Genomic DNA, 13,569 nt, shown 5'->3' on the forward strand with positions numbered 1-13,569 from the left:
GGGGTGGGCCTGAGCCCACCTGCCTGAAGTGCACTGCACCCATTAAAAACTGCTCCAGGGACTTGCATACTGCTGTCAGGGAGCTGGGTATGACATTTGAGGCTGGCATAGAGGTTGGCAAAAAAGTTTTTTTTTGGGTGGGAGGGGTTGGTGACCACTGGAGGAGTAAGGGGAGGTGATCCCCGATTCCTTCCGGTGGTCATTTGGTCAGTTGGGGCTCCTTTTTGAAGCTTGGTCATGATAAAAAAGGGACCAAGTAAAGCCGCGAAATGCTCGTCAAGCCTGGCTTTTTTTTCCATTATCGGGCGAAGCCGGCCATCTTGTGAGCACGCCCCCATCCCGCCCTGTCCTGCATTCACTACCCTACCGACACGCCCCCTTGATGTTTCACCAGCTCCGCGATGGAAAGCAGTTGAATCCGGCCAAAATCGGCTTTCGATTATACCAATTTGGCTTGTTTCAGGAGATCGCCGGCCATCTCCCGATTTGTGTTGGAAGATGGCCAGCGATCACTTTCGAAAATGAGCTGGATAGTAACATAGTCTATGAAGGCAGATAAAGATCTGTACGGTCCATTCTGTTACTCCTTTGTTCTTGGAACTTCACTGGTTACCTGTTTCCTATCGTATCTGGTTTCAAATCTTGTTGCTTACTTTTAAAACATGACATTCTGGAACTCCTACATATCTTTCTTCTCTAATTATCCCTTATACTCCATCCCGTTTACTCTGTTCACTAGATGCTAACCGCTTAGTACTACTGTCTCCTAATCAAGCTTGATACATGTCAACACGAAACTCTGCATTTTATTTCCTGGCCCCAGCTATTTCTCTTACTAAATTTTATTTATTTATTTATTTAATTGTAGCATTTGTATCCCACATTTCCCCACCTATTTGCAGGCTCAATGTGGCTTACATTTGCCGTTATGGCGATTGCCATTTCCGGACTTCGGATATGCACATGGTTTTGCAATCAAGTGCGTACATACATGGTGGAAGAATGCATTGTGAACATGCGTACATGTTAACACGTGGTTTTACAATCAAGTGCGTATATATGTGGTAGAAGAATACATTGAGGGGCATAATCGAACGATAACGCCTATCTCCATGGGCGTTTATCTCCGAGAACGGGTCCGTGAAGGGGCGGAGCCAACCGTATTTTCGAAAAAAATAGACGCCCATATGTTATTCGCTACTTTGTGAGCTGGGCGTTTTTGTTATTCAGTGATAATGGAAAATGAAAGCGCCCAGCTCAAAAACGAATACATCCAAGGCATTTGTTCGTGGGAGGGGCCAGGATTCGTAGTGCACTAGTCCCCCTCACATGCCAGAACACCAACCGGGCACCCTAGGGGGCACTTTTACAAAACAAAAAAAAAAGGTAAAAGAGCTCCCAGGTGCATAGCACCCTTCCCTTGTGTGTTGAGCCTCCCAAATCCCCCTCAAAACCCACTGCCCACAAGTCTACACCATTACTATAGCCCTAAGGGGTGAAGGGGGGGCACCTACATGTGGGTACAGTGGGTTTGGGGGGGTTGGACGACTAACGCATTAAGCAGCACAATTGTAACAGGTAGGGGGGGATGGGCCTGGGTCCACCTGCCTGAAGTCCACTGCACCCCCTAATAAGTGCTCCAGTAACCTGCATACTGCTGCCAGGGAGGTGGGTATGACATTTGAGGGTGAAAAGAAAAAGTTGTGAAACGTCATATTTTGTGCTGGGAGGGGGTTTGTGACCACTGGGGAAGTCAGGGGAGGTCATCCCTGATTCCCTCCAGTGGTCATCTGGTCATTTAGGGCACTTTTTGGGGCCTTATTCGTGGAAAAACAGGGTCCAGGAAAAGTGCCCTAAATTCTCGCTAAAATCGCATATTTTTCTTCCATTATCGGCGAAAGGGCGCCCATCTCTGTTCGCCCGATAACCACGCCCCAGTTCCGCCTTCGACACTCCCCCGTCAACTTTGTCCGCATCCGCGACGGAGTGCAGTTGAAAGCGTCCCAAATTCGGCTTTTGATTATACCGCGTTATTCGTTTTTGTGAGATAAACGCCCATCTCCCGATTTAGGTCGGAACTTGGGCGTTTTTCTCGTTCGATTATAAGCTGGATTGTGGTCTTGTGTAGGTGTCAGCTTTATGTAGTTGCTCAGGTGATGGTATTATGGTGAGAGTAGAGTAATTAAAAAACTACATAAAACATATTTTTTTCAATCAGCCTTTCCATCCAGTTCTCATTGACCTACTACTACTACTTAACATTTCTAAAGCGCTACTAGGGCTACGCAGCGCTGTACAATTTAACAATAAGGTATTTTGCTTCCCATACCGGGAGTCAAACCCAGGCCACCTGGGTGAAAACCAGGAATCCTAACCCCTAGACCATATGGGAGCTTGTTAATGTCAGGTTTGCACACACTACTGCTATTGTTGATGTTTGCTATTCTTTTTTGTATGAGTGACTGTTTTCTTTCCTATTAATTATGGAGTTCCTTTTCTTTGTTTGATTTTATGTTACTATTTTACATTGTTAACCGCTTTGACCTATTGTGATGTAAAGGCAGTATATCAAGTTTTAAATAAACATAAACATAGGTGGAAATGTTTTCTGTGCAGATTTTTAAAGTGGCATATATATAATCCCCCCAATATGCATAATACACCTATACATACCTTGGTACACCACAATTCATAATGCATCAATATATATTGGTCCATACATTGTTATAAACCGGGAAACAAAACTTTAGCCATGAACTTAAAATATCTTTTTTTAGTTAAGTCAGGCCAAAATTGCATCCTAAAGTTAACTATCTGGTTATCTTTAGACTACAAATTTTCGACTAGACTTAGCCAGATAAACTTTAATCAGATAGTTCTATCCATGTTATTTGATTAAAGTTTAACTGCACCTGGTACACTTCTAATGTCTCCCAGAGAAAACTGGTTAAATTTAACTGGGTGCTAGAGGAGAATTCAAAAGCTGAGATGTGTCTGGTAAACTCCCACAATTAACCAAATCTTTTGAATGTCAACTACAATTTCAGGCTCATTTTCGAAAGAGATGTACATCCAAAAAGTGACATAAAGTGACATAAATCGGCATTTGGACATCCATCTCACAGAAACATCCAAATCGGTATAATTGAAATCGCATTTTGGACGTCTTTCTCAGAAGTTTGTCAGAAGGACATCTAAATCTCAAGGGGGCGTATTGGGGGTGTATTCAAGGTGGGAATTGGGTGACCCTAAGATTTGGACGTCTTTGAGCCATAAATGGAACAAAGCAAAACCGTCCAGCACTAAAACGTGGACATTTTGAGCTAGACCTGTTTTTCTTATGAATAAGGCACAAAAAGGTGCCTCAAATGACCACATGACCACTGGAAGGAATCAGGGATGACCTCCACTTGCTCCCCCTGTGGTCACTAACTCCCTCCCACCCCCAAACATTGTGTTGAAGAATATTACTTTCACAAAACAGAGGGAAAACAGCATACAAAAGCAACCAAACAAACAGAAAAAGTAAACACTGGGCCTTCAGGAATGAGAAAAATGCAATCCTTTATTAATGATGAATATTACTTACCAGCCTCTATGCCAGCCTCAGATGTCATACTCAGGTCCATGACAGCAGCATACAGGTCCTTGGAGTAGTTTAGTGCACTTCAGACAGGTGGACCCAGGCCCATACCCCCACTACATGTTACACTTGTGCAGGAAACTGTGAGCCCTCCAAAACCCACCAGAAACCCACTGTATCCACAAATAGGTGCCCCCTTTGCCCGTAAGAGCTATGAGAGTGGTGCACAGTTGGGGGTAGTGGGTTTTGGGGGGCTCAGCACACAAGGTAAGGGAACTTTGTACCTGGGAGCATTTTATTAAGTCCACTGCAGTGCCCCCTAGGGTGCCCGATTGCATAGGATGCAAAGTGTTTTCCACCTTCAGTAAGTGCTGAAGTGATGTCACTGAGGTCTTTTTGTTTTCTGCATACATTAGAATGAATAAATTGAGGTTCCTATCTGACTACTTACATCTCAGCAGCAGTTCACCATTTTATATTTATTACTTTTTGTCTTTCAATTTTGAAAGGAGTATTTTGTTTTTGATTTGCATTTGCCCACCTATTTCCTCTTCATTTTTCTATCATTTCATAATACTATTCCCAGTCAGTATATTTCTATGAATTATACTCCATTATATTCTGCAGTTCATTTATGAAGTAGTGAGCATTACAACCCTTTCCCTCCCCCCCCTACTGAGGCTATATTTTGTTAATGGTATTTAACAACTGCGACTGCCAGGGACTGTCTTGAATAGAACTTACAGCTCTACAGGAATGCATAAATAATTAAGTGCATTAATCTTGGTTCAGACAAATTATTTTTAAAAAATCCCTTTAATATAAGCATTCATGAACAAAGTAATGGAATACTTGAGTTCTTGCTTCTTGCATTGGACAATGTTATATTTTAGGGACACACATTCATTAGCATAAAATGGGTGTGTTAAAGCATCTTAGAAAAAGTGCATGCAAAATTGATTTAAAGCCCTGTTTACTAAGGCGCATTAGCATTTTTAATTAGCGCATGCGCTAACTGTGTAGACATCTATAGGGATATTGTAGGCGTGTACACAGTTAATGCGCGTACATGGTTAACGTGCATTAAAAATGTTAATGTGCCTATAATGCAGCTTAGTAAACAGGGCCCTTAATGCGCATTAACCTACGAATTAACATGTGTACAGTCAATTCTCATGTATTAAAACATTTAGGGGTTCTTTAACTAAAGTGCAGTAAAAATTTGACCATACCATGTGTTAGTTGCAAAACTAGTGCAAGGTACGCAAAAAACCTCTTCCTAAACACAGGTGGCATATCAAGCATCTGCCTGCATTTATCATGCAGGGCAAACACTGAATGGCACGATGTTACCTGCAGTGCCAGATAGAGTTGGTACTTGTGCTATCTGTCACAGCAGGTAACTGATCCCTTTCCCCGACCCCCCCCCCCCCCCAGACATCTTAATTCCCTTGGAATGCTCTCTAACTCAACTCACGAGCACCTAACACCCCTGATGTCAAACCTGTTGCTTTTCAATATATTCATGGCCCCTTTGGCATCACTTATTTCTGACTTGGGTTTTACATCTTTCCTTTACACTGATGATGTTCAGATTTAGCACCCTTTGATCCTGTTGACTTGTCTGAACGATCTGTCATGATATCCAAATTGGAACAAACCCTGCATTGGATTGAATCTAATCAAATGAAACCAAATCTCTCTAAAACACAGACTATGGTGTTTTCTTGTGACCCTAAGAGCATAAGAATAGCCATACTGGGTCAGATCAATGATCCATCTAGCCCAGTATCCTGCTTCCAGCAGTGGTCAATCCAGATCACAAATACCTGGCAGAAACCCAATTAGTAGCAACATTCCATGCTACCAATCCCGGTGCAAGCACTGGCTTCCCTCATGTTCATCTCAATAACAGACTATGGACTTTTCCTCCAGGAACCTGTCCAAACCTTTTTTAAACCCAGATACACTAACTGTTGTTACCACATCTTTCAGCAGCAAGTTCCAGAGCTTAACTAAAAATGTTTCCTCCTATTTGTTTTAAAAGTATTTTCATGTAATTTCATTGAGCGTCGCCTGGTATTTATGCTTTTTGAAACAGAGAAAAATCGATTCACTTCTACCCATTCTACACCACTCAGGATTTTCTAGAATTCAGTCATATCCCCCTTTAGCTTTCTCTTTTCCAAGCTGAAGAGCCCTAACCTTTATAACCTTTCCTCATATGGGAGAAGGTCCACCCCCTTTATCATTTTGGTTGCTCTTCTTTTAACCTTTTCTAATTCTGTTATATCTTTTGTGAGATACGATGACCAGAATGGAACCCCAAACTCAAGGTGAGGTCACACCATGGAGTGATACAGAGGTATTATAATATTCTTGGTCTTATTTTGCATCTCTTTCCTAATAATTCCTAGCATCCTGTTTGCTTTTTTGACTGCTGCTGCACACTAAGCAGAAAATTTCAGCATATAGTCTACAATGACACCTAGATCTTTTTCTTGAGTGCTGACTCCTAAGGTTGACCCTAGCATCAGGTAACTATGATTCAGATTATTCTTCCCAATATACATCACTTTGCATTTGTCCACATTAAATTTCATCTGCCATTTGGATGCCCAATCTTCCAGTTTCCTAAGGTCTTCTTGCAATTTTCATAATCTGCATGTGTTTTGAGAACTTTGAATAGTTTTGTGTCATTTGCACATTTAATCACCTCACTCATCGTTCTATTTTCCAGATCATTTATAAATATGTTAAATAGCACCAGTCCCAGTGCAGATCCCTGCAGCACTCCACTATTCACCTTCCTCCATTGAGAAATACGGCCATTTAACCCTACCCTCTCTTTTCTGTCGAGTAACCAATTTCTAATCCACAGAAGAACATTGCCTCCTATCCCATAACTTTTTAATTTTCTCAGGAGTCTCTCATGAGGAACTTTGTCAAAAACTTTCTGAAAACCGGCTCACCCTTATCCACATATTTATTTATACCATCAAAGAAATGAAGCAAATTGTGAGGGAAGACTTCCCTTGGCTAAATCAAAGCTGACTCTGTCCCATTAAACCATGTTTGTCCACGTGTTCCATAATTTTATTCTTTATAATAGTTTCTACTATTTTACCCTGCACTGAAGTCAGGCTTACTGGTCTGTAATTTCCATTACTACATACATGTACTTGATTAACATGCAAACAATGCTTTGTTGTGTTGCAATCAGGAGCTATACTGTACTCTGCTTGCATTTTGCACTTACTTCCCTAAGGAAGGAGACTTGCTCTGTGATGACTTATCACCTACCCTCTCTTCCTTTTCCTTATCAGTTCTTTCTCTCTCTCACCTGTGCCCTTGTCTACCGTACTTTGTACTATTGATATTGTCGTTTGCTTATTAACTACTGTACGCCACATTGAGTCTGCCCATGGGCGGGAATATTGTGGGATCTAAATGTCATAAATAAATAAATAAATTGTAGCGTGCAGTCAGCATCAGCCATGCCTTCCTGTAGGCATTGTAGTTCCTCCTTCTCTTGTGCCCTGGGATTATGAAATAACTTTCCTTTTTGGCCATAAACAGCCTTGCCAGGAGGAGAATGTCACCTTCTGTGAAATTTGGCTGTCTCCTGCTCCTGTCATTTTTCTCACTGTCCCTATATGAATGACATCATCACACATTACACGCCGATGTCAGCGCACTGACATCGGCATCAAAAAACAGCACCAAAACTTGGTGCAGAATTGGTGCAGAATTAGGGTTATGCAATTTTCTGCACCGAGTGCTATTCTACAAACAGCACATAATTCGACCCACACTGTGTAGACTAGCATTTGGTGCCAGATTTTTTGGGCACTGAATTTTGAGCACAATGTATAGAATTCTCTCCTTTACATGTATTTGTTTATTGTGTACAGTGTTACGGGCATTTTATTATTTGTTAAATAAACTAAACTAAATTACATTAAAACTGAGGTGTTAAGTTTAATGTGGCTATATTAATATGGTTGTGATATAACACATTGAGCACTAAAACCTGTTTTAATGAGTGAAATAAATTTTTGTACGCATTAAATTTCTATAATAAGCACACCTTGGGCCCTGTTTACTAAGCTGCTCTGCAGGCACGCTAACATTTTAGCGTGCTAACACTAAAGACACCCATAGGAATATATGGGTGTCTCTAGCATTAGCACCTGCTTAGTAAACAGGGCCCTTTTGGTATAAAGGTTCTTCAATGGTTCTCTGAATACCATTTACATTTTTTCTTTTTTCCCTTTTTAATTCTCCTCTCTTAATAATTTTTTATTCTTTTTAATTCTCTCTTCCTCTTTCTATTGGTTTTATTTTTCTCTCATTGTCAATGCAAAAAAACAAAACAAAAAAAACCCCCTCTGACTTTGAACTGGGTTCTGGCCCAGTAGTCAGGAACTGGCCAATTTATTTCATCAAAGATTGAAAAAAATTCAAACTTCTTTCCCCTCCATATAGCTGTGATTGAAGCTGAAACAATAGATGAAAATAGATTGGTGGCTGAAACACAAGTAGGAGAAAAGGGAGAGAAAGAGCTTTCTTCCTCACCCCCTTCTCATACTTTTGTAGCAGCCACCAATCTATTCCCATCTATCATATTCCAGCATATTTTTGAAGAAATACATCTTTCCTATTCCCTCAGCTTTGAAAATTTTCTGAGCAAATTATCTTTACAGAATAGTGAGCTGGCGTCTTACCTGGCATAGTTGCTAAAGGATTTGCCACACGAATTGAAGAGGTTTTGTTGTAGATGATGGAACTGTCTTTTCAAAATGGATAGTCCCTACCTGTGATTAAGCCAGTGCTCAAAAACCCTAGAGGTGACACATTACAGTTATTTGTCCTCTGATCTCTTATTTTCCTGTGTTGGCAAAAATGTTAGAAACTGATGTAACTGATCATTCAGTGATTTTTGGAGGAAGGAAGTCTGCTTGATGAGGCATAATCAGGGTTCGGCCCTCAACATAGTACAAGATGTTGTTATGTGCTTGGATTTGTGACTCAATTTGCACAAGGGTTGTTCTAGAATGTTGATTTTACTAGCTCTCACAGTGACTTTCAATACCAGCACATCACAGGTTGTTGGAAGAGTTAGATAATCTTGTGATGAAACAAGTAGCTCTGCCATGGTTAGAGGCTTCCTCCCAGGATCAGTGGTAGAGAATCTCTTGGGAAGGGGAAAGGTTTTTCTCATATTCTGTTCTTTCTGGTTGCCTCAGGGCTCTCTGCTTTCACTTGTGTTGTTTAACATGTATATTCAAGCTTTGGAGATAATGAGAAGTACAGTAGGCTGGATTTACAAGTGTATGTTTATGCCTTACTGATTTATTAGAATTTTTTTGAAGATGTAAATAAAAGTAGATTAAGAGTAAGCTGATTCATGTGGAGGGGCATAATCGAAAGGGACGCCCAAGTTTTCCTGAAACCCGTACTATCGAAACAAGATGGACGCCTATTTTTGTTTCGATAATACGGTCAGGGACGCCCAAATCGTGAAATTTAGGTTGACCTTAGAGATGGTCATCCTTAGAGATGGTCGTCCCTGATTTTCGGCGATAATGGAAACCGAGGATGCCCATCTCAGAAACAACCAAATCCAAGCCATTTGGTTGTGGGAGGAGCCAGCATTCGTAGTGCACTGGTCCCCTGACATGCCAGGACACCAACTGGGCACCCTGGGGGCACTGCAGTGGACTTCATAAAATGCTCCCAGGTACATAGCTCCCTTACCTTGTGTGCTGAGCCCCCCAACCCCCCCAAAACCTACTCTACACAACTGTACACCACTACCATAGCCATTAGGGGTGAAGGGGGGCACCTACATATGGATACAGTGGGTTTCTGGTAGGTTTTGAAGGGCTTACATTTACCACCACAAGTGTAACAGGTAGAGGGGAATAGGCTGGGTCCGCCTGCCTGAAGTGTACTGCACCCACTAAAACTGCTCCAGGGACCTGCATACTGCTGCGATGGAACTGGGTATGATATTTGAGGCTGGCATAGAGGCTGGAAAAAATATTTAAAAACATTTTTTTGAGGGTGGGAGGGGGTTAGTGACCACTGGGGGAGTAAGGGGAGGCCATCCCCAATTCCCTCTGGTGGTCATCTGGTCATTTAGGGCATGTTTTTGAAGCCTGGTCGTAAGAAAAAAAGGACCAGGTAAAGTCATCCAAGTGTTTGTCAGGGAGGCCCTTTTTTTCCATTATCGGTCGAGGACACCCATGTGTTAGGCATGCCCCAGTCCCGCCTTTGATATGCCTGCGACACGCCCCTGTGAACTTTGGCCGTCCCCGTGATGGAAAGCAATTGGGGAAGCCCAAAATCGATTTCGATTATGCCGATTTGGGCGACTCTGTGAGAAGGATGCCCATCTTGCGATTTGTGTCGAAAGATGGGCATCCTTCTCTTTCGAAAATAAGCCTGATAGTGTTATTTGGAGTTTGAATTGGCATTTAACAAAATCCAATCTGGCTTTCCACTTGCAAAATATGAACTCCAAAGCAAGGGTAAATATCTAGAGCCTGTTCTTATTACTCACAAGAAGGAGGAAAAGACCTCAGATACTCAACCATCGTTAAAAATATCTTGCAGCATCATAACTGCTTTATCTGTTGTTGAGTTCCTTCGTCACCAGTCTCAAAAACTTCCATCTTTTTAAAAAATTATTTTTGTATATTCAACAATCTTTTAGATTCTTTTCACTTTCATATTGTTCTACTGAAAACAATCTTGCTTCATAAAATTAAAAAATCTGATAAAGACAATCTAGGCTGAATGTCTATGACTTAACTGGCGTTTAAATCCTCCAGTTTGCTCAAAAGAGCACTGCTTTTTCACCACAGCTTTTTCAAGAGCTTTATCTATATCTTCACCAATCAGTCCTAAAATTAAACAAAAAGGCTCAATTTTTGAACATTGTACTGAGGTCAAAAACATACTATATCGAACTAACACTTAAGAGTACCTTTTTGAGTGCCAGTTAACATTCCTAACAAATTCAGCCACTGAATGTTGTCAAAATGGTGCCTATGATTTTAAACAGCAAGCCCCAATCTTACCACCTATCCGCATGCTTGAATTTTAAAAGGGACCACTTGATTCACAGTTCTACTAAAGCATGCAATAAAGCTTGTTGAAAATTGAATATTGGTGTTTAACTTATAACATTTTAAGGGACATTATAAAAATGGTTTCCAATCAATACATATATTATGTCCTTTGGAAATTAGTGATTGAAGCCTGAATATCCAGTGCTGTTCATTTTGAAGTAATCTCTTACCCCTATCCCCCACCTCTTATAGAATCCTCTACTTTATCAATAGCCCAATATCTAAGATCCTCAAAATGATGTGGAATTGCCAAACAACAAGTCACCATTGGAGCCTCCAACCTGGAATGATTTAGGCATGATCTGTGTTCATTCATCCATACTGGAGTGGACATTCAGTTTTTCCTATATACACTTTATTACATGGACAATGTATGGCCTACACTACATAAGTACTGTTGCAATTAGTATAATTTTTCAACATGTATTTTTTTGAATTTACTGGATTAACAAATTCTATAGTTTCTTCTGTTATAAGACATGTTTTACATCTGCCACAATGAAAATGGCCATGTATTACAGTTAATCCCATATTGACAGAAACCTCTATAGGTACTGTTAAGGTTGGTTTTGGATCACAAGCCCTAGAATTGATGGCTGAGAGTGGATATGAATTACTCATAGATTAAAACTGTGATTAAGAACTTGGGGACATCCTAGAATTGTACAAAGTGTGGAGGCACAGGTGCCTGCAGTACATAGGGAAGCTTTGAGTCACCTATGATTAATAAGCAGAGATCTGTCAGGAGTTCTGTTTCGTAGTTGAGGTGGTAGTTCTTCAGCATTTAGACTACTGTAATAGTCTTTATCAGGAACTACGAAAAAGAGTTATGTGTAAACTTCAGATGGTCCAAAACACAGCAGCATGAGTAATTTCTTGCATGCTCAAGGTAGGAAAAGAGCACCCCATTGTTGATAACTTTAGGCTAGTTCACTATAGAATGTTATATTTTTTATAGGAATCTTTAATATGGAGCCAGTTTATCTATGAGAAAACTGAAGAAGTGCAAGTTAACATGAGGATTTCAATCTAGTCAAGATTGTGATTTTTGTGTACCCCTGGTCGACTTGTTTAAATGGATGATCTGGAATATTGTCAGAGACTGTGCCACAGTTGTGGAATACTCTTCCCATGGATATTAACTAATTATATTGAGCATTAGAGCTTCCTGTGTTGTCCCCTTGATCAAAAACTAACCCAGAAAAAGCATGTCTGCAGCCTCAAGCAAGTTTGTGGCCCTGCTCCTGAGGATCTGAGTTGGTCCACAGATGTTCAAAAGGGATTGTTGTGAATATCACAATATTTTGCAAACGTAGTGGTCTTTTTTTTTTTTTACTAAACTTCAGTAAGCACTAACGTGTGCTTATCGAAGCAAAAAAATCCCTTACCATGGGGTGTGCTCAGGCATCCCATGGTAATTTGGAGATTAGAATGTGCTACCCATGCACTAAAAAATAACATTTATTTTTTAGTGCTGGGAGTGGTTCTAGGGGCGGACAGTGGGCATAATCAGCTACATTGCTAATTAGCACTTGGTTAGCAAATGAACCTAAACCACCTACAAAATAGGTGGCGGTGGGGGCTCACGTGCAAATGACCACATGCTAATGGTAAAATTAGCACATGGCCATTAATACAGAAAAAAGAAAAATTGGTCGTTTTACCCCTGGAGTAAAAATGGTCTTAGCGCACAGGAGTGACCTGCTTAAGGACACGCTAAGGCCACTTTTTACTGTAGTTTGGTAAAGGGGTCCCAAAATGTTTAGAGCATCAAGATGAGTTGAACCATTGGATTCAGAGAGAACTGTGACTATTCGTACCTATGTATATGTGTACTTGTTTCCATAAGTAGAAGAGTATTTTGAATTTCCTATATCAAAAGTGTAGACAATTGATATAACTGGATTAACTGACCTGGGCTGGATCTTGGATTGTGTTATTCCTATGACTGTTTTGTCTTATACTGAAGATAGACCATATAAGCTAGTTTGCTCTTTTGACTGTTTAAACATCTTTGAATAAATCCCTGATGGCATTCTTTTTTTTTATTTCAAATATAATTGATAAACAATCACTACGAAGCCTAAGCTTGTACAGAAAAGTATATATTACAATCTTGATTAATACTGAAAATATGAGAAACATAAAAAGAGGAAATTTATAATTATGTAAATATACTCAAGTCCACATTTGGGTCCAAGATGTACCAATTGTGGAGAAAAAAAAAAGGAAACGTATACATTTTTAAAGTAATTTAGAAACTTGTCTAACATCGAGGTGACTTATTTTAACAGAGCTCAATAATTGTCAATACACATTAACATTCTCTCAACCCCAAAGAGCGTTTGGTTACAAGGACTTCTGTAAGCTGAGATGGCTAAAAAAAAAACATATTTGACTGACTGAAATCTGACTATACATTTACAAGGATATCTGAGGTAAAAAGTTGCCCCAATCTGAAGAACTCCTTGCTTTAGCAGCAAAAACTGCCTCCGTCTTTTTTGAGTCTCTTTAGTTACATCTGGAAATATTGATATTTTAAGACCTAAAAATTCTTTATCTTTATTTTTGAAGAACATTTTTATTATCCATACTTTATCCAAGGTTAACACGACAGTTGCCAATAAAGTAGAAGGAATAGCCAAGTCTGTATCAAAGGATTCTAAGATAGCAGAATCATCTAGAGGAGGTTCTGCTTGATTAGTGGACATTTGTGCTTCTGTCGGTTTATTTGGAAGGTAATATACCTGGGAGAAAGGAGGAATAGTATCTTCTTTAAGTCCAAAAACTTCCTTAAAGTATCTATTCAACGTTTCCCTAGGTGTTACTGATGGTACCCTAGGAAAA

The 13,569-nt window shown here is 40.2% G+C and overlaps 1 non-coding gene across 1 annotated transcript; it reads right to left on the bottom strand.

Moving 5' to 3' along the window:
* Positions 1–2,320: 2,320 nt before the first annotated feature.
* On the bottom strand, positions 2,321–2,392 carry TRNAE-UUC. The gene has a single exon. It is a non-coding gene; the product is annotated as a tRNA-Glu (tRNA).
* Between the last annotated feature and the right edge of the window lie 11,177 nt (positions 2,393–13,569).

The sequence above is a fragment of the Microcaecilia unicolor genome, chromosome 2 (assembly GCF_901765095.1).
Source record: "Microcaecilia unicolor chromosome 2, aMicUni1.1, whole genome shotgun sequence".
Lineage (NCBI taxonomy): Eukaryota > Metazoa > Chordata > Amphibia > Gymnophiona > Siphonopidae > Microcaecilia > Microcaecilia unicolor.